The sequence below is a fragment of the Mandrillus leucophaeus genome, unplaced genomic scaffold (assembly GCF_000951045.1).
Source record: "Mandrillus leucophaeus isolate KB7577 unplaced genomic scaffold, Mleu.le_1.0 Scaffold941, whole genome shotgun sequence".
Classification (NCBI taxonomy): domain Eukaryota; kingdom Metazoa; phylum Chordata; class Mammalia; order Primates; family Cercopithecidae; genus Mandrillus; species Mandrillus leucophaeus.
In genome coordinates this window covers 347,522-369,776 of record NW_012110264.1, presented here as the reverse complement: position 1 = coordinate 369,776, position 22,255 = coordinate 347,522, and positions in this window count along the sequence as shown.

Genomic DNA, 22,255 nt, shown 5'->3' with positions numbered 1-22,255 from the left:
CTTCTGTCAGGAGGTGGTGCTTTCAGGAGAGCATCAACTGTGGTAATATAGGGAGGATCAGGTGGTGGGTGGGGCCCTAGAACTCCCAGGAATATATGCTCTTTGTCTTTAGCTCCCAGGTTGGGTAGGGAAGGACCATCAGATGGGGGCAGGGCTAGGTATGTCTGAGCTCAGACTCTCCTTGGACAGGTCTTGTTGTGCCTGCTGTGGGTGTGGTTCCCATGTTAATGGAGTTATGATCCCAGAAGGATTATGGCTGCCTTTGCTGTATCATGCTGGTCATCAGGGAAGTGGGGGAAAGCCAGCAGTCACAGGCCTTACCCAGCTTCCAGGAAACCCAAAAAGCTGGCCTCATTCCCACTGTACCTCCCTCCAACAGCACTGAGTCTGTTTCCAGGCAGTGGGAGAGCAGGGCTGAGAACTTGCCCCAGGCTACCAGCCTCCTAGCCGCAAAAGCAAGCAGGGCTTTGTGCCTCCCCACCGGTGGAGACTGCACACCAGATTCACACCCTTGCCCAAGTTCTGGCTAGGAGACTTCATGTTTGGTTGGAATTGTTACAATGTTCAGCTGAAGGTTTCCTTTTCCCTGTGGTCTTTTCCAAGTTCCTCTGGCAGCCCTCTTCAAGGACCCCTGTGAGATAAGCAGAAATGGCTACCCAGGGGACTCAGAGAGTCCACAGGCCTTTTCCTGCTGCTTCCTCTATTCCTGTATTTTGCTCAGCTCCCTAAATTGACTCATCTCCAGGTAAGGCCAGAATTTTCTCCCGTGATCAAGACCTTCAGGTACCCCAGTGAGGGTGTGTGTTCGGGGCCAGACAATCCTCCTTTCCCACTTACACAGCTTGGGTACTCACAGTGTTTGTGGTATCTCCCCGGTCCTGCAGGAGCAATCTGCTTCCTTTGGAGGGTGTGTGGGTTCTCTCAGCTTTCCTAATGTATTATCACGGTTGTTCTGGAGCAAAAGTTCACAATGTGAGTCTCCACTCACTGCTCTGTTTCTCCATGGGGGAGCTGCAATCTAGTCCTGCCTCCCATCTGCCATGATTCCAGGCCTCCCTATACATTATCTTTTGATACAATAATTTTTATCATATCATCTGTTTTAAATTTATTTTGAAATAATTTTAAAGCTGTGAATTTTGTTTATTCAGTATATGGAAAATGACCTAAATGTCCAGTCCTTGTCAAATCTATCAGCCAATCATTCTATTAGAAAAAAAAAGGCTGACTGTGTTTCTCAAATCAAATAAAGATGTTAATGTGCTTTCCAGTCACAACCTCTCTGACTTCCGAACCTAAATTCTAACATAAAGAGATGAGGTACAGAGACATCTCTACCTTTACTGCTTCTTAGGATGTTTTCTTGGTTTTGTTTCAAGTTACTCACCTTTAGATGTCATTTATTCTTTGACAAGAGGAGCATAGAAAAAGTTGAATTTTCAAGATATTTCTCTGATAAACACTCAGATGTTTTTACTCTCTAAGGTAATTTGTTCTGTGTTCTTTTATGTAATGGGTTAGTCAAGTGAAGCCATAAAAGAAGACACAGAAGAGGTTCAGGAGAACAGTTTATTATACTTATAGGTTCTTGAAACAGGTGTCCTGCCACTTCATACAGGGCCACCTGAGAAAGGGGAGAGCTCAAGCAAAGGGCATAATAGGAATTTCTACAGGAAGGGTAAAGCAGGGCAAAGTAGGGAGTTTAGGAATGGCTGGTTTGAGTAATTCCAGTAGGCTTTGGATTACAGGGGTGCCCTCTAGTTGCCTGGAACGTGCACCTGGGAAGATAAAGGCAGAGGTATATTGCCTCCTGGAGTGTAGGGACAAATAGAGGAGATATAGCTCTGGATTAGTTACCGTGCATATCAAAGGAATATTCCTGGATGAGCTCTCTGCTATCTGTAAGAATTGGTTAGCCTTGGAGAGGCAGTCTTTCCCCAGCCAGAAAGGTTTTATAATATATAGAAAATTAAAAAGATATATACAAACAATACACAATGCCTCAATCTAACATTCAGGAGTGGTAGAGTAACATCATTATTTAGTGAGAGTGGGAGAAGAGGGCTTGTGAAAAGTGAGATGGAAAAAAGAACTAGCCTTATACTTCCATAAATTGTTGTCACATTCTTAGGCAGATCAGTTTGAAAAAGGGACACATTGATAAACTGAGAATCTATAAGGTGATTTGTTTTAAACTCTTCTTACACACCTACTCCTTTGAAAATCCAGATGTAAATCTAGGTTTATAAATCTCTTATTTTACAGGACACTGATTTAGAAAACCACAAATATTCCAGGTTTTAGATTGATTTAATATGGTAACTAATGGCATGTAGATAGTTGCCTTATTACTCTGAAGTCCACTGAGTCTATTGTTATGTATCACTCGTTAGTTACATCAGCGAAAGAATGAATCTTGAATAATGTAAAAGTGCCCATAATATATATATATATACACTGTAGATTAGTTGTCATCATTTGGCTTGTAAAGACACAAATTGTTGATAACATCTTTTATGCTTTAATTACATTGTTGAATTTGTTGCAACATGAAGATTATGTAATTCTATTAAAAATAGCTCTATTTTTGAGAGTGTATAATGTCAATTACTTCATTGTGCTTTTACAGTTTTTAAGGTCATATAATCAGTCTCAACTTCACTATGCAGTGAGAGATCAGTCATGTACTCATCACATTTCCACTCTTATTTTCTGTAATTGCACAGTTTGGGACTCTTCATTACCATTTTAGTCCAACATTCAGTCATGTGCCCTAAGATCTTGTCTGTCTTTTTTATCACGATATTTCCAGTAATTAAGATAGTACCTAATTTTTAGATGGTTTTCAAAATTATTTGCTGACCAATAAATTAACAAATGCTTGGCAGAAATTTGTCTTTCATTACTATTATTAAGCTTGTCATTTATTTTTCAGATTTTAGTTTGGTTATTATTTACAAGAATATTAATTAGCAGCCCCAAAAAACATAATCATATTATCTTGATCCAGAAAGAAAAGTATATAATGGCATTATCGGCCTAGTTAAAGAATTTACATCAATATCAAAACCTGAGAACATTTGAAAAGAGTAGTGATAGCCATAATATTAATCATAATTACAAAATAAACTCTTTAATTCACACAACAGCTTTGGTGCTTAGCTTTTTGAAGATCCAAACGTTTACAAATTTAACAAATTCATTGTTCCTTATGACAATTAAAATTATGATTTTTTTCACAGTTTATACATTACTTTGCTAGGTGTTTTATGTTTAAAGAGACAATATCTTTTGGTATCTTTTATTTTTATATTATTTTCATAAGTTTCTTACTAAGTAGATTCATGTCTACTTAGAAAAATAACACAAACATGTTAGGCAATGAAGTATGAATTGATAAAATTCAAATATAATCTTACTGAAGACTCAATGCTCATAGGATTTTACTACTACTGTCATTGACCATATTTTATTTATAAATTCTATTATTCCTTTTGAGAATATATTTTTAAACTATTTCTTAATTTCGGATGTATGGATATTTTTCTCTCACATGTTTGTAAAGAATTTCATACACAATTCTTTTTGTATAGCTTTTCTTTTTTGAATGATTTTATTTCTATTGAATAATTGAATAATATTTATTAACTTTTATCTGTTTTTATAACCTGCCTTTTTAGAATAATCACTGAGCAACCTTTTACTTGGCTAATCATAATTTAATTAATTATTACTGTAAATTCGCTGAACTATATTTAACGCACTTGAAAAGATAATTCTTTACTCATCTGATATCTCCTCTATAATAAATTCTAAATAGCAATTATAATAATAAACATGTTGATTACTATTCAAATGTCCTTGGTGAAAAGAGCAGTAAACAAATCATTTTCTGTGGTGCTCTGCGTATACTCTTCTTTGTCCAGCATCTTGAACACCACTCCATCTCTTTTGACATGGGTTGATCCAGAGTGCCTTTGCTAATAATGGCCTGATAATTTATGACTAGCTGTCGCCAGGCTAGAGGACTATAATTCTATTTATATTTCACTAGCACGTCTATATAGTTCAAGGAGGCAACAATGCCAGAAGGTAAAATGAAAAGAAAAACAGCTCTGATCACATAATCAAAAAATTGTCACTTTCACTGTTGTCTGAGCTTTTTATCAGGAAACTGATACAAAATCTTGAAAATAAAACATCTAATCTATTACTGGGTTACTGAACTGATAGGTTTTTGGTCAAACTTCCCTGTCAGAAAACCTTAGAAACTGTGTTATGCACAGATATTCAAGTGTACTTTAGTTTATTCAGTTCTTCTTTATGATAAATTGAAGGCACGTGAAGAAGCTGCCTGGACACGAGCACTGTTTCTGAACTAGAAGGCATGTGAAATTTAGACAACAGTCTGCATTTGGCAGTGGAATTCTTTTTGCACAAATCAGACCCAGAAGAGGAATATGAAAAGATGTCTCATTATGTCAATAAAAATGAAACAATAATTGCTTAATTCTCAATATTAGATTTTATTGTTTGCTTTCTCTGTTATTACACTTTTTAATTTTGGATAAATACTCTAAAGAGCAACTAAAAAACTATATATTTAACATTTCCTGATTGCTTTTTTTGGTGTGTGTGTTTTCTTGACAACACTAGGAAAAATATTATAAGATTCTACAAATTTTGTCAAGATTTACACAGTCATGTTTTGATGTTTTTGTCTTAGGTCTAAGATTAAACTTATATTGAATGATTGGATCTATTGCCTCTCTTTTTCTTCCTAAAATAGCCGTTATTTTTGTAACTTTGCCCTTCACTTTCTTGAGTACAATTCTGTCCTTACCATTCTGAGCAGAGTCAGAAACTGTTGATCATCTTTTCAACATTAATCTCATTTATATTGATAACATTGCACCCTTTACATTTGTTCTTGACTCTCCTGTTTTTCTCTCTGGAATCATGCAGGGGACCTCAGAGTGTGAATCTGCAATCTGAACTTAAAGTGGCAGCGAGGATTTCTGAACTTCAGGTTTATTATTCTTTCAGGAAACGCTGTCTGCCTCTTTTTCTGAGTGACATTTCAGCAGTCTTTCCATTACTTGGGGTTAATTACTACTGGAAAAAAATCTCCTTTTTTTGCTTAAGGCTGTTAATAGTACTCGGCCTTCATTTATTAGTAAACATGGTATGATCTATTTCAAGAGACACTGATATACTGCATTAAAGTGTATTTAGATTATTTATATAAATTATTTATAAATCTTTAATTAAGAGGCTATTTTGCTAGTAAACAGTTTATTAGCATTACTTTTCTATTCTGCTAATTATTATTCAATGCCAAATTATTATACAATACGTTTTTGTTCTCTTAACAGTTAATGTTCCACAAAAGATTTGTGTAGCTAAATTTCACATAGTATTGCAAATTTAACTGGTTTATTCAGTGAAATGGCTAGTCTAAGTCAATTAAAAAACAAGTATGTTAGGATTACTTTTCTTCAAATTGATAGCCAGCTTTTCTCTTACCTTTTAATCCTTTATGAACTACAGAAATATTGCTTGTTAAATATATTAAAGAGGTGTTAATTAGCAGCAGTTGAATTGTTTCCTGAAATGCAATATTATTTTTAAAAATATTATATTTATTTTTTGTCCTTAAAATGTCCATGTCTTTAGACTATTTATTAAGTTATCTTAATTAAAAGTGAATTAGTACTTTCCTTTATATTGTTCACTTGTTTATAAATATGCATTTATCATCTACTACATGCCATTCATTAATGGTAAGTAATAAATAGCAGTTAATATTGCATTCTCTGAAAACACAAATGAAGTGTAAATCACTCCCAGCTTATTAATTAGTAAAGTAACTATCATACCTTGCATAACTTACTTAAAAGGGATGCTTTAGTTTTCTCATCAGTATATGGGAATGATAATATTACCTTTCTCATTGCGTTGTTGTATGGATTAAACGGCCTCGAATAAATCCTGGTACATAAATTATATTATTTTTGTTATTGCATTTGCCAGAAATAAGTGCTAAAGAAGGTAGATGAGGTTTATTTATTTATTTATTTATTATTATTATTATACTTTAAGTTCTAGGGTACATGTGCATAACGTGCAGGTTTGTTACATATGTATACTTCTGCCATGTTGGTATGCTGCACCCATCAACTCGTCAGCACCCATCAACTCGTCATTTACATCATGTATAACTCGGTTTTTGATATTACCAAGTTCACAGTTTATTAAGAATACAGACAAAAAATTAACTATTAAAAACACTAAATTACTAAATGTGAGTATAGAATAAAAATAATAGGGAATTGTGATATTATGATGAGGTACTTGGATAGGATACAGACTTTCCCTGAATGGAATCACTTTTGTAGAAGGAAAAATACAATATCACACACGTGACCTGAATCTAATAGTAAGCCATAAAAGAAAACTGCGGAAAGAGTTTTGTAGTAGAGAGAGAAAATTTCCAGCTATGAGAATCCGGAACAGTTTCCTAGCGATGTTAGCAACTGAACTGGGTTTCGTGGGATTGTCAGATTTTAGATTTGTTGTGTGAATTGAAGAAAAAACAAAAAAATCAAAAAACTCCAGGCAAAGAGACCAAGGTAGTCAAAGATATCTATCAATCTTGTATAATAGATCTGTTTAAATTTTTTTTATTTCCAAAAATAAGAACCAATGTCCATACAGAATGGTCTCTTTCTTAGTCTATTCAGGCTGCTATAACAAAATACCATAGAATGAGGTGGTTTACAAATGAAATAAATGTATTTCTCACAATTCTAGAGGCTGGGAAAACCAAGATCAAGACACTGGCAGATCTAGGGTCTTTTGAGGGCCTGCTTCCTCACAAACAGTTGTCTCCTCATTTTAACCTGATGCAGAGAAAGGAGGTGGGAGTATCTCTCTTAGCCTTTTATTAGAGCACTAAATCTGCTCCGATGATCTAATTACCTCCCAGATTCCACCTCCTAACCATCACCCTGGATGTGAGGATTTCTTTATTATTATTATTATTATTATTATTATTATACTTTAAGTTCTAGGGTACATGTGCACAACGTCCAGGTTTGTTACATATGTATACATGTGCCATGTTGGTGTGCTGCACCCATCAACTCGTCATTTACATCAGCTATAACTCCCAATGCCATCCCTCCCCGCTCCCCCCTCCCCACAATAGGCCCCAGTGTGTGATGTTCCCCTTCCCGTGTCCAAGTGATCTTATTGTTCATTTCCCACCTATGAGTGAGAACATGCGGTGTTTGGTTTTCTGTTCTTGCCATAGTTTGCTGAGAATGATGGTTTCCAGCTGCATCCATGTCCCTACAAAGGACACAAACTCATCCTTTTTTTATGGCTGCATAGTATTCCATGGTATATATGTGCCACATTTTCTTAATCCAGTCTGTCACTGATGGACATTTGGGTGGATTCCAAGTCTTTGCTATTGTGAATAGTGCTGCAATAAACATACATGGAGGATTTCACTATATAATTTTGGAGGGACATAACCATTCAGATTATAGCAATGTGTCTTATCATATAAAATGAGTCCCAAAGTACCCAAGAAAATGAGATAAAATTACCTAGCAAAACAAAATATGACATAGTAATGGATTTTTTTAAAAATTGCAGGAAATATAGAGCATTATAGTTCTTCAACTGTTACGCTTAGTTGAAGTTGTGCCTTCATAAATTTACTTCTAATAATCTTTTATTAGAGGATAATTTATAGTGTGGTGTAAGGGCCAATGTTGATGTTAAAAACTGCCATCTGTCTGCAATAAGTACAGAAATTGAGAGTGAATATGTCAAAAATTGTATAAAATTTGACAGGGTAATTTTAGGTCAAAAACTTGGCTTTATATCTTGTGTCTTTTTAACTTTTCTAATAATTTACTTTTAATGTCTGCATTAGATTAGAAATTAAGACAAAACAAAAGAACAAACAAATAAAAAATCCTGTATCTTCACCACTGAAAGTTTGAAAATACCACATTAATAAGTTGTTTTAAAAAGTCTTCTTTGTATTGTACAGGAACTGATTACCTTTATAGTTGTTATTTATACTGACTTTGCCATAAACTGAACTGGCTCTTAGCTGACACTTTGAGCTCGTAGTGGTGCCAAGAACATAAAATAGGACCTAGGATAATGATAGTCATTAGGTGCCATCGTAGCTGGGTTATTTCTAAACTCAGAGAAATCAGTAAAATGCCATGCAACATATAGATGCTTAAGTAAAGTTCGAGTAACATATACTAAATTTACTTTATACATTCTAAGTGTGTATAGAAATGGAAGTAATCATTCTGTTAAAGGTAACAAATCTATTCCTGACTATCCCTGGGTAAGTTCTGGACTTGAAAGGCTGGGGACAGATCCTGAATCCATCACAATTGCACTAAGTATAAAGATGACTCCATAGCCTTTCAAAAGACCTATGAGTTGTTACAGAGTGAATTTTGTTAGATTATCGCTTGATGGTAAAATTAACTGTTACTCCTCTTTTGAGAGTTTATTATTACATACTGTTTGCCTGTGAATTATTAGGAGACACAGAGAAGAACCCTTAAATTTCTTGCCAAAAGTAATTTAGAAGCCAGAATCTTACTTTTAGAGACTGGCAAGCAGCAACTAGAACCCCTTCTGTGTGATCTTTATGGTGAAATAAGAGATTCACTGGAAGATCCCAGAGAAAGGCTGATTTGGGAAACCAGGATTTCAAGCTATTTTAATATATTAAGTATTAATGCAAAATTTGTTGATATCTAAATAAAAGCTTCATAGATACAACAGAGCCGTTTCAGAAAATGCATGTTATCTCACCTTAGGATTCAACAACTGGCAAAGTGCAGACAGCTTAAATAAAACGGTGTACTATTATCTTGAGAAAATATTCTCTGGAGATCGAATGTTTGGGGCCCTACTCATATGAGTATTCTTGAAGCCTCACATGGCTTGGATCTGTGTCCCCACTCAAACTCACGTTGAATAGTAATCCCTAGTATTGGAGTTGGGGCCTGAGAGGAGGTGATTGAATCACGGGGGCAGATTTCTCACGCGTGATTGAGTATCATTCCCTTGGTACTGTCCTTGTGATAATGAGTGAGTTCTCAGGAGAGCTGGTCATTTGAAGGTGTGTGGCATCTCCCCTGCTCTCTTGCTTCTGCTTTTGTCATGTGGCGTGCTTGCTATCCCTTTGCCTTCCTCCATGATTGAGTAAGTTTCCTGAAGCCTCCCCAGACACTGAGCAGATGCCAGGATCATGCTTCCTGTACAGCCTGAAGAACTGTGAGCAAATGAAACTTATTTTCTGTATAAATTACCCAGTCTCAGGCATTTCTTTATAACAGTGTGAGAACTGTCTAATACATGCCTATGGATCATGCATTGTTGTACTGGAGAATAGCCTATACTTTGATTAGAAAATGTTATATAGTTCACAGCGATTGGTGTAATAGTGATAAAGGTGCATTTTAAGCACTGTTAAAAAAAATGTTATCTTTCTGCCTTCATATTCAACCAAAACTCCTTTAGGCTCTCAGAGATGAGAGCAATGGCAAATGAGAAAAGTCTAGGATAGAATCTGTGATTAGGACACAGATGCTGCCTAGGAATGTGCTTGGGAATCGAGAGTTACTTTACCAAGGGAGTCAGTGGGCTTTGTTTGGGAGACATAGAGTGAAAACTGACCAAGAAACCTCTAGAAAGAAAGTTTGCTTTTCTAGAGCAGACAAACAGGAGGAATATTCTAAAACAGAAAATTTTAGCAGAAAAAGAACCTTACCACTCATCATTAGGACCCCTGAGCTGCAATTTTATTCTAATTTGTTTTAATTTATAGCCACTTCTCTGAATTAATTTTGTTATGCATTACTTAAATTTTCAATAACCTTAAAATGATAGCACTCTTGATAGTGTAGACTATTTCTGTTGGGTATAAATATTTGTCTATATAAAGCAAGCAGAGAAGCACATTCACAGGTGGCAATAATATGTTGATTTTAATAAGAATAATAATTTTATATGAAATAAATACATGGTAAAAAAAAATTCCTACTTCTGTCTGAAGTCAAAATTCTTTGGCTGCAAACAACATCTTGGACCTGAGTTAACATAAGCAAATAAGTAAATTTATTGGAGAAAAGTCAGAGTATTTTGTCTTCCAGAGAAGTAGAAGTGAAAGAGAGTAGTTATCATGCAAAGTCCATCTAAAATTTTCGCCAGTTTCAATCTCTGCTCAAAGTTTTTTTTTTTTTTTTCAATTTGTTACCTAAATTATAAACTTCTCTACAAGAAGGAAATTAGTTCCCCTCGAAGTCAGTTGCTTTGAAGTATTAAATGAAGGTCTAAGGGTTCATGATCACAATTCTGTAAATGGCCACCGTCACGCTTTGTGCTCTTGCTCTAGCTTCTTGGACACCTTGCAGAAAGAGGAGATGTGCCACTGCTTCCATCTCATGCAGTTCAGAGGGTTAGACCCACGCTTTGCTTGCAATCAGCATTTTACAAAGCCTTTTGGGAAGCATTCCTCAGCATCCATTTTTGCCCCAGAATTTCACACTTCTTAAGAAACCTTTACCTTCAGTGCTTGCCTTTCATCTTGAAATCAAATAACCTCAAAGTAAGTTCAAGTAAATCAGACACTATCCCATGTTTTTCATCCTCTTCCACATTCTTAGGCCCTAAACTTTCCTCTTATCAAACTCCTGCACCATCTTCCATTTGCAAAAAAAGATCCCATGATGAACTCTTGTTGCAAGCATGTACTAGATGGGGAAGTACGGTAAAAAGTCACAAGATTGGATCTTTGCTTGATCAGTTAAAATGCCCTGTAACAAGTTAAAGACAATGTTGCTCATCTTCCTTCAATGTCACTTTCATGTGATAATTACATGGACTTCTTTGTTTTCCAGCTTATTTGATATGATGCTTTAGCTGTGTGTGTGTGTGCGCGCGCGCATGTGTAACACTTTGACTCTAGCAAATTTTCCCTTCTAGATAAGAAAATCCTTCAAAGCTCAGATCTCTTTTCCCAGATAGAGGTGCCCTTGTACTTTCCCAGACTTGCTGGCTCCTTACAATCAAACTGGCATTCTGATTGGCAGTACTAAGCCCTCACTTCATTTGATTCTCAGGATGAGACTTATGGTTGCCTCTGTCAGAGTAGAGTCCCTTGTCTGAATGTTTCTATCAGTGCTTTGATGTGCTCTGAAGATTAATGCTGATCAATGACATGAATAACAGGGTATACTTGATCATTGATTTTACTTTTTCTCTGGCTGAAAGGTTCTTAAATTGTTTGATTTTGATGATATAGATTTCGTCGTAACTCCTTCTGACCCCTAGAAATTTGGAACATAATCCACAGACACATGACCTTGGGCTTCTTATGAATGCTTTATCAAGGCCTATGACTCACTACCTTAAATCACTTTATGGCACACATTAGTTGGTAAAGGGAAATAAATTTTAAAAAATAACCATTGTATAGTCTGAGCTGTACTCGATAGGATTCAAACAAAGCATTATTATTTTTTTCACTCTCTCTTCAAAATTGCTCAGTGAATATTCTTTCTCTCCCCTTGAATTAAATGTTAGACAGGTACTATAGCTTTTCTTATCACTCTTGAATAACAAAACATCCTCTAGACATCATCTATTCCAATAATACCCTTAGTGTCTATGGTAATTGTTAAAATGAAAAATATGCTACAAGTCATATCTTCTTTAGCCTCTTTCTAATTTAGTCTAGAAGGCCCACAGTGAGGTCAGTGATGATGAAGAACTTCTCTTCTATTTCCCCACAATGCTTTTGTGTTTTTTTATTTCTCTGTCTTACCATGACCTCAGACTTATCTAGGGTTTGACTAGAAATAGAGAAGAATAAGGGAAAGAACACATGGCCACTTATCTGTCCACTACTGTCTTATGTACTAGTGCTTGGTGGATGTTTAAAATTCTGTTGCAGAACATTTATGTTTTCTTAGAGACTTCCGCAGGTAATTTTCTAGAGCAATGCAAGTGGTATGGGCTGCTTATGACTCCAGCTCTCAGTTTCTGAGAGCTGCAACTTGCAAAATAGAAAACCACAATCTCATGTTTGTTTGTACTTTACTAAGTGAGGTCCATCTCACACAGACCCTCTCCGTTGGAGCCCCATTGTTCTCGAGGTGGCCATCTTGGGCTGTGTCCTTTATGGAATGACTTTCAGTGGACTTACTTGCTTTTGTCACTGGAGAAAGAGTGGTGTGCCCTCCAAGTGGTCCTTTTGAAGCATTTCATGTGTACCTTTTGAAGCCCCATTTACCAGACCTGAGGGAGAAAAAAGTTATCACATCTACCCTATGGGGAGTATGGGAGATGTATTAGTAATTCTACACATTCTTTACATTCTTTAACTATCAGCCAAAAATGTTTAGAATCTTTAGATGAATCCAGGGTGCTGAAATCAGTTTTAGGCATCTATTTTTGCAAGTTCTGTATCAGTGGTATAGCAGGTCTAGCACCTCAATAAGGGAATGTGAGGTCAACTAAACATCCCTTGTATTCTGCTCAACCTTTGAGTTATCAGCCAAAATGATCAACAATCTCGTTTTAATAATCAGTCATACATTATTGTTACACATCATGAGTAAATTATTGAAGGGAATTTAGTATCAGTTGGAAGAAATAAAAAATGAGATTTTTGATACCACAATAAAAGAAAGCCAAAAAAAGGAAAGAGAGCATAGAGGGATGGTCTAAATAGCAGAAAACATGTAGAATAATGGCAAACATATGATTGCTAGGTCAAACCCATATTTATTAAATTATAAGTTAATAAATAAGAAACTGAATAAATTTATGCAATTTTAATACTTTAATGTTTATAGTTCTAGTATTTTGAAATCCTAAAATAGAGGGAAAGCTGAAATATAATTTAAAATGTTCTTAGAAAATTTAAAATGTTACGCAAAAAATTTTCAAAACTCAAAGAAAATTTAACATGTTTTAAAGAGAAATTGACAGTGTTTTGGGATGCCTTATAATGTGTAAACGTGGTTAATTATGACTTCAATCTGGATATCATGTGAAATATGAACAAGTATGATATTGTGGTTTCCCATTTTGCAAGTTACAGTATGCTTGAAAAATAGTTTTGGTAAAAGACCAATTATTTACAATGACTCTGAAAAGTAAATATTATGAACATTATTATCTGTACATTTATTAGAACCTTTACCCGACTGACTAGGGTTTGAAGACAATTTTTCAAAAAAGAATGAAAAATTTTCTAGAGCAACAGTTTGTAGTTCTCCTTGAGGAGGTCCTTCACTTCCCTTGTTAACTATCTTCCCAGGTATTTGATTCTCTTTGTAGCAATTGTGAATGGGAATTCATTCATGATTTGACTCTCTGCTTGTCCATTGTTGGTGTATAGAAGTGCTTGTGACTTTTGCACATTGATTTTGAATCCAGAGACTGCTGAAGTGGCTTATCAGCTTAAAAGGCTTTTGGGCTAAGACAAAGGGGTTTCCTAGATATAGGATCATGTCATCTGTAAACAAAGACAATTTGACTTCCCCTCTTCCTATTTGAATACGTTTACTTCTTTCTCTTGCCCGATTGCCCTGGCCAGAACTTCCAATACTATGTTGAATAGGAGTGGTGACAGAGGGCATCCTTGTCGCATGCCATTTTTCAAGGGGAATGCTTCCAGCTTTTACCATTCAGTAGGATATTGGCTGTGGGTTTATCAAAAATGGCTCTTATTATTTTCAGGTATGTTCCATCAATATATAGTTTATTGAGAGTTTTTAACATGAAGGGATGTTTAATTTTATTGAAGGCTTTTTCTGCATCTTTGGGGTTCTTCATGTGGTTTTTGTCTTTAGTTCTGTTTTTGTGATGAATTATGTTTATTGATTTCCATGTGTTGAACCAGCCTTGCATCCTGGGGGTGAAGCCAACTTGATTGTGTTGGATAAGCTTTTTGATGAGCTGCTGGATTCATTTTGCCAGTATTTTATTGATAATTTTTGCCTAATACCTCCTAATGCCATCACATTGGGGGTTAGGATTTCAACATATCAATTGTAGGGGATATAAACATTCAGTCTATTTCAATTTAGATTTCAATTGCTTTTATTTTTGTATGACTGAAGAAGATGGATGCTGCAACACTGTAAGCATATTATGAATTCTGAGAAATCCAAAGGATGCACTATGCACAAAAGGATTAAAAGCACCTAGAAATGTAATCTTGGGGCAAGACTTGATGGTGGATACAAATATGGACACTCAAGAACAAGTCCAGTCAGTTTAAACTCATTTGCTTTTCTGATAAGGTTACCACTCTTAGAGATAAAAAGAATAATGCAGGCAATTTGTCTCTACATTTTTTAAGCCATTTGTCAAAGGCCTACACAATACTTTTGGGAAAAAAGATAAAAAATATTAATTCAGAGTTTTTATGCTCTATCTAGAGAGAGGTGACTAAATAATGGTGTTATTTGGGAATTGTGATACATCTATCCTGTCATTTTAATCTTAAAACCACAATTTATGCAAACATATGGGTTTATGAATAAACAAAACTTCAAAGAATTGAGTTTGATAAAAGAGTGAGAAATCAACGTTTTTGACATTTTAGAACAAAGGGACAAAATGAACTAGAAGAAATTCAATGAATGCTCTTGTATTAAAAAATAGAAAAATGAAGAATGAAGCTACACATTGGGATTGTAACATGATAGTTAATTTTCCTTTAATTTTGACCAAAGTGTCTAAAGATAATAAATTAGATATTGCGCTACATAAAATAAAAAATAAGAGCTACACATATATTGTTTTGTTTTGTTTTGTTTTGTTTTTGAGACAAAGTCTTGCTCTATTACCCAGGCTGGAGTAGTGAGTGCAGTGGCATGATCATGGTTCATTGCAGCCTTGACCTCCTAGACTCAAGCAATCCTCCAACCTCAGCCTCCAAGTAGCTGAACCTGCAGACATGTGCCACCAGGCCTGGCTAATTTTTGTATTTTTTGGAAAATATGTTTTCATCATGTTGTCATGGCTGGTCTTGAACTTCTAGGCTCAAGTGATCCACCCACCTCAGTCTCCTAAAGTGCTGGGATTACACTTGTGGGTCACTGTGCCCTGCCTAGATTATTTTAGAGTCCAATAAAAAATATTTTTATAAAATGTTTTGAGTATACATATTTTTAATGTTTTGCATTTTATTTAATAATAATACATATGTTTTAAAGAAGTGTAAAGATTATTTAAAAATAAGTTCTTAAATCCAGTTTAAATTATCTTAAAAATACGTAAATAATAAATATCTTTAATGTTTATAGACTTTTCTTATAACATCCTGAATATTGCAAAGAGAATAATAATAAATAAAAGTAAGACTATGTGAATCTTGCAGATATTTAAAAAAAATCTCTGAAAAGAAAAACATAATTATTCTTGTGGGTTGAAAAGATGATCAGAAGTGCTAAGATGCTGATATTGCAATATTCATTTAACCAATATATGTTCTCTATTTCTTTTATCACAATGAAGCTATCTAACTACCTGCAGGGAATGTGACAAAGATTAATTACTTCATTTTTGTAAGAGTTCATAAAGTTTAATAATATTAAATAAAAAGACAAATGAAAGATTGAACTAAGTGCTATTAAACATTGTCATAAACCCGTCTATTATTATTACTTACATGGACAAAGGTCAGCATTTCACTTGCAACTTCCATTAATGTACAGTCAGAAAACATGGCAGACTTTTATTAAAAATTGTAAGAAAATACTGTATATATTCTGTGCATAAAATTTTTATGAAGGTTTTAATTAAACCTTGATGAACCCCATTCTTTAACACTTCCCTTCCTTCTTATCTGTGACACTGTACTTTTTACCTTTTCCTAGCTCTCTGATCCTTTTCATATTCATCTACCTAAAAAAGGTATTTCTCAGTGTGATAACACTTTAAATTTATCTAAGACTGTATTCTTTTGGGTATATCAGTTGTCATCCTCCTCTGGCAAACTTCAAAATCTATGTTGTTAGCTTATCCACACAAACCGATATGTAATGTAAATAAGTGGTTGCACTGATATTAGAACATTTGTCACAACCTATCTCTGTAGAAATCGTTAACTTGGAGTAAACAGATACATAACAAATTGTAGACTTCAGAAAAACAAAAATGCTTCATGCTTACAGCTGAAATATCAGTTGAGCTTACTTAAACTCATGTAAAAGAATATAAGCGACTTTTTATCTGAGTTTTATAGAAAAAAATGATATTTTGGGCAACATTTTGTTTCTAAAAATAAGCATTCAAAATTATGACATCTCTGCCGGATGTGGTGGCTTATTCCTGTAATCCCAGCACTTTGGGAGGCCACGGTGGGCGGATCACCTGAGATCAGGAGTTTGAGGCCAGCCTGACCAACATGGTGAAACCCCATCTCTACTAAAACTACAAAAATTAGCTGGGCATGGTGGCAGGCACCTGTAATACCAGCTACTTGGGAGGCTGAGTCAGGAGAATCACTTGAACAGGGGAGGCAGAGGTTGCAGTAAGCCAAGATGACACCACGGCACTCCAGCCTGGGTGACAAGAGTGAAACTCCAACAAAAATAATAATAAAAACTATGACATCTCTAGGGTGTGTGTGTGTGTGTGTGTGTGTGTGCATGCACGCACAAACAGGAACATAGGAAGGCCTAGCATTTTGAATCAGCTTACTGTATGATAACTGATGTGCTCAATATGAGGACATATTTTTGATATGCATAGACTTTCTTTATATCCAAAGAGAACCTTGGTATAATCTTTGTGAAATCTGATTTTGTGTATACAGATGTAGCAAATATTTTCTTCAGTGTGCTCAACTTTAAAGGAAGACAGTGATACTTTCCTAACAGGATTGGTATAGTTGTTAAATTGAATCATGCAGGAATATAAATGGCAAACCTGCATTAAAACTTTGATCCTCTATGGTAAACGGTTATGGAGATTCCTTAAAGAACTAAAAGTAGCTCTACCATTCAATCCAGCAATCCCACTACTGGGTTTCTACCCAAAGGAAAATAAGACACTATATGAAAAAGACCCAAGCATATGAATGTCAATAAAGAAAATGTGACAAACACACACACATACACACACACACACACACACACACGTGTACCATGGAATACTACTTAGTCATCAAAAGTAATGAAATAATGTCTTTTGCAGCATCTTGGATGGAGCTGGAGGCCATTATTTAAGTGAAGTCCTGTCTTAGGACTAGAAAACAAATACCACATGTCCCCACTTATAATGAGAATGCAAAGACATCCTCATCATAAGAGTGGTGATATAATGGACTTTGGGGCCTCAGGGTGAGGGAGCAGGATGGGAGGGGAATGAGGAATAAAAGACTACATACTGGATATAGTCGACACAGCTTGGGTGATGGATGCATGAAAATCTCAGAATTAACCACGATAATATTATCCATGTAACCAAAACCACTTGTATCCCCAAAGCTACTGAAATAAAAAACAAGACAAAACAATAAAAAACTTTGATCCTGAAGAGAAAATAAAGTTTATCTTCCTTTCTTTCTTCCACACAATAGACTCATATATTTAATTCAAGTTTGTGCTTCAGTGATATCGCAAATTATTCAAATTTTTAGCAAATATGAAAGTATATTTTGTGCCAGGTTGAGATATTTCTGAAAAAATAACAGTAGAGAGACAAGATAAAGTTCCTGTTCCTGTGGGTGCAGATATCAACTGAAGGAAATAGGCCTTGAACACATAAACACAAATACGTATATAATTATACTGTGATAAATGTTATAAAGAAATCTACAGGATGTTTTCAGATTTTATAATAAAGGGCTTTGATATCTAATGAGAAGTAATTGATATTTAGGCAAATTAATATTTAGGCGGAGACCTGAAAAATTATTTGGAGTTCAGTATGTGAAATGGGTATATATTCCAAGCAGGAAAATCAACATATTTATGAACTTTTTAGAGTGCCTTATAAAACTAAGTAGCTATGGAATTAAGTGTAGTTGATTTCTATTTTTTTAATGTATACAGTGTGATCAATTGCCTATTATTTATTGAATTAGCAAACATACAAAATTAGTAACATCTCAGTAAATAATGGTCCTGGTATTTATTTTCAATGTCATTTGATTTAATAAGTTTCAGATAGAAGAACCTATGAATCTTATTTGAATAGCTGGAATATGGTAGAATATTTCCAGTAAGGACTTGCTAATTGAATAGAATACTTAGCTCACCATTATTTAAAATCTAGTGAATAACAAGATATCTATATTAACAATAATTAGCCTATGCAAGATATTATGAACTGGTGATCAAAATCTCAAAATCTCAGATAGATTTCCTGCTGAAAAGTTTCATATACCCATGGAAGCAATGATATCAGTTGTGAAGCTGAAGATTGCAATCAGATTGGCATAGTTCTGAGATTATTTTTCTACTCCAACACACGTCAAAATGTAACTCTAATTAAAGCAGGAAGTACATATTGCAGGGTGGGATGTGGGGAAGATATACAGAGAATAACTTACGTTTTACTTTTTATTTTTTTGAGACAGGGTCTTGCTCTGTCACCCAGGCTGGAGTTCAGTGATACAATTATGGCTCACTGGAGTTTTGAACTCCTAGGCTCAAAAAATCCTCCCAACTCAGCCTCCTGAGTAGCTGGGACTATAGGTGCATGCCACCACACCCAACTAAGTTTTTTTTTTAATTTTCTTGTAGATACGTGGTGTCATTATGTTGCCCAGGCTGGTCTTGGACTCTTGGGCTCAAGTGATATTCCTGCCTTGACCTCGCAAAGTGTTGAGATTACAGGCATGAGCCACCTTGTCCAGTCAGAAAGAACTTCTGAATTAGACATTTCTGGTTGAAACCACATCTTTATTTCTATATATAAGTAAGGCCCATGACAAGATATTTGATCTCTGTGTTCTTCATTTCCCTCTTATTTAAAATGGAAGTGATACCTCAATGGCATCCATAATTAATACTCTAGTCATCTTTGACTAGTTAGTGTTTTTGTCCATTGGCACCCATTCTTTCAGTGATAATAGGGTCTGGTGTCCTGCAGTAATAAAGAGAACATTATGAAGAAAGAATTTTATATTGTATTAGTTACAATATGTTCTTCATGGCCTAGGAATCCACTCAGGTCCAGTAATACCACAACTAAGAAATAGAGTTTTGATAAATTAATTATAAGCTGAGTTTCCCATTTTTTCCTTGTTCATTTTTCTACCTCCAACACAAAACCATAGTCACCATTATTATATGATTGGGTGAGAAGGATCAGAAATAGGCACTATGTTTACTGAAATATTTTCCCTTTGTCTTGGGAGGTGTCTCTTACAGTGTACTTCTAAATACAACCTTAATGCTTTATAATAACTGTCATTTACTTCTTAAAAATGGAAAAATCAGGAATTACTTAGATAGATTGATATTATATTTTATTTGCCATGTCCATCATTAATAACTAAGGCAAGATACCACATTATTTAGATGTTGTGTATAACCAATAAAAAATGAAAACTGTGTGGTTGCTGTTACTGGATATGTTCAATAAAGAAATGCAAGAAGAAGTATAAAATTACTTATTATACAAGGAGGCGTAACTGAACCATTGTCTAAGTCCTGGAAAACAAATGGCTGTCAATCCACGAATTTAAATGGGAAGTGCGGATTGCTTTTTAAGTTCAGGTGTAGCAATCCTAATAAGAGTAATCATAGCACTTGAGTAGTTTCCTCATCTGCATTGTGTGAAACATTATGTACATCTGTCTATATATCATCTGATGCATGTGTGTGTGTCTGTGTCTGTGTGTGTGTAGAACTGGTAACATGGATATAAACCTATTTTCTGAAAAATCATACTTTTCTCTTTGTAGGTTCCAGCTTTTCTTTATTTTCAGAAGTTTCCTGAAATACGGATATATTTTTTGAAATTTGTTCAATTATCATCTTGCAGTTCAACTATTTCTATATTTTAGGTCTTTTTAAGTTAAGCTAATATATATATAATATCACATCTCATTCACATAGATCAAAGCTCTGCATTTTGTGAAACACTATGTATATATGTTGGGTGTGTGGGGGTGTGTGTGTGTGTCTGTGTATCTAGAACTCATAATACGGATATAAACATATTTTCTGGAAAATCATGATACTTTCCTCTTTGTAGATTCCAGCTTTTCTTTATTTTCAGAAGTTTCCTGAAATATAAATATATTTTTTGGAATTGGTTCAATTATCATCTTGCAGTTCATCTCTTTCTATATTTTAGGTCATTTGAAGTTGAGCTAACACATATATAATATTATCACATCTGACACATAGATCAAAGATCTCACCCAATGTCAACCTTCAATAATTAATGTCAAGATACAGGAAATCTAAAGATTCAGACAAATCAGAGAGTTTGAATATGCACCTCTGTTACAGAATAATAAACATACTCCACAGGCAAAGTTCACACTATCACCTCCCTTAGTTGGAGCAATTCTAATATGAATCATCTCTACTTTTAACCCCAGAGTTGTATAGCTCCTCAGGGAAGTATCTGTCAAAATTCACGGTTCCATTTACCACAGGGGAATTCTAGACTGGAAAATCTTGTTAAGGGCAATTCAGAGATAAATTCTCTCCCTCCTAGAAAATAACACTGGTCTGTTTTTCTAGAGGTCTGGTGAATGCAAAGATTAGACCAGGTTATCTGCTTCTGCTTTTCCTTTGGGGGCGTCACTCTCATGGAGTGACTGGTTCCCAGAGTAGATGCTGCAACTTCTTCCTCCCAGGAGCTAAATGTCACTTTTCATTCTCATTCTTTTCACTTCTTATTTCCTCTGAATTTTCTGTGAGTTTGCCATGAGTGCTATGCAGCTCAATGTCTCTATTTTTTACAATTCTACATCTACTTCTAATGTGAATTAAATACTGATATTTTAATTTTCTCTTCAATTGTTTCAGTTATCTTTTCCTCTATTTCTATAAATAAATCATTTTTTAAAATTCTCTTAGAGACAATCTTTTATATTCAACATTGAACTTCCTAGAATTTATTAGACAGGTATCACCTTCTCCCCTCTTCGCCATCTCTTTCTTCAATATGTCTTTTCCCCAGCAGGTTCTAAGTTCTCATTTTCCATATTACATCAGGGTCCTTACTTAATTTTTAGAATTGTCATACAGACTTTGTAATATTTTATTTTATTTTATGTATATTTTAAATTGATTTTATTACTTTCCACAGTAATTTATATAAAAGTTTTCAAAGTTTAATAGTGCTAAATATAACATAACTCATTAGCATCACTTTCTATCCTTATTCCTTTCCAAAAAGGTAAAAACTTGTCGCTGATTTTAGTGGTTATCTTCCAATTTTTGAAAGAGGCGGAGGAGCCCCTTTCTTGGGCATCAACTCTAGGAGAATATTCACTGAGCTGACATCTGCTTATTTCAACTTCTGATTGTCAAGTGAAGCTCTAATGTGCTGGTTACTTGCACCTGCTAGTCTTGCTAGTTTCTCATTCTGGGAATAAGACATGAATCACTGACTTCCTACAACATGTGGATGCTAACTCTATAAGGAAGCTCTTCCACTACACCCATGTTTCTTTTCACTATGGTTAAACCTTCTAGGACATAAAAAGGACAAATTGCTTTACCTGCATTATTTTACTTATTCTACATAACATACCCCAAAGGAAAATTATTTTCTAGTGATTTCAATTTATATTCGGGAAAATAAAGATTAAACAGTTCATTTCAGGATCTGAAAGAATTTGAAAACATATATAAATAAAAAGTTCAATCAAAGTGCTTAAGTCACTCTATAAGCAATAGAGTTTGAACTTAAATTTCAAATTGCCTCATTGCAGTGCTCTGCAACACTAGGTATTCTAGTAGTTTAATTGTTAGGGCCAACTTCATGGGAGAGGAGTACTTTCTGTGACTTAGCTGTTGGTTCATTAGACATCCATCTCACAGGATGCCTTTCCTTGAAGGGTTTCTGTTTATTGTAGTCACCTTCTCAGTGAGAAGTCTTCACAATACTTGCTGGTTGCTGCTTCTTATCCTGTATGCCCCAGAGCTTCACTCACATTTCAAAATAAGGGTTCAGAATATAATCTTATTAAGGTGTCCTTCCCTGATTTCTCAGC